At 46.4% G+C, this 661-nt stretch overlaps 1 non-coding gene across 1 annotated transcript; it reads left to right on the top strand.

The window, feature by feature from the left end:
- Positions 1-436: 436 nt before the first annotated feature.
- Positions 437-511, top strand: LOC124681950. The gene has a single exon (XR_006996091.1). It is a non-coding gene; the product is annotated as a small nucleolar RNA R66 (small nucleolar RNA).
- Positions 512-661: the final 150 nt, after the last annotated feature.

Here is a 661-nt window from a genome sequence, read left to right as displayed (position 1 = left end):
GGCCTAACAAGGCTGAATTATCGCGTCAATTGCTGCTCCCAGAGACGGGCCAAGAGGCACATGGCCCATTTACCCAAATAAAACCCTAGCCACCGCATCTGGCCGGCTATAAAGGCAGAGGCACGAAGAGCCGAGTTCCTCACATTAGCGCCGCCACAGGTAAAAACTGCAAACAATCGTCGCAACACTTCGCCTGTTCTTGTGTTTTATACTCAAATCATGTTTCACTCGAGCCCCTTGATGAGTCGATCCCTCAGATTTTTCCACGGGGCTTGAATTTTCCAAAGGGGCCAGACTATCGGGGATCTTGAGTCGTTTCTCCTACTTTTCATCGTGAGGAGCAGCGAATAACAATCTCCAACATTACCCCAGTAATCGTCTTGTTTCTTATCGTTTTATTCGGATCGTTTCTGCTTATCCGGTCATGTTCTGTGAGTCCAGTGATGGCATATCTTTGAGACCTGAAGACATTTGTTCCTTGTTGACAACCATAAGCATAATCGCTGAGGGCAACAGATTCGATCGACTTTATTTCTTTGATTTTGCAAGTTCCTTATTTGATGATTGTTTGCGTTTCACCTTCTGGTTGTGTGGATGAAGATATGCACTGGGCTCCGAGCAGTGAAAATCGCTGTTTCTGACGGAGATGCGTTTGCCTAGA

The sequence above is a fragment of the Lolium rigidum genome, unplaced genomic scaffold (assembly GCF_022539505.1).
Source record: "Lolium rigidum isolate FL_2022 unplaced genomic scaffold, APGP_CSIRO_Lrig_0.1 contig_62153_1, whole genome shotgun sequence".
Taxonomy (NCBI): domain Eukaryota; kingdom Viridiplantae; phylum Streptophyta; class Magnoliopsida; order Poales; family Poaceae; genus Lolium; species Lolium rigidum.
Note: the sequence above shows the minus strand (reverse complement) of the source record. Positions and strands in the feature narration are given on the sequence as shown.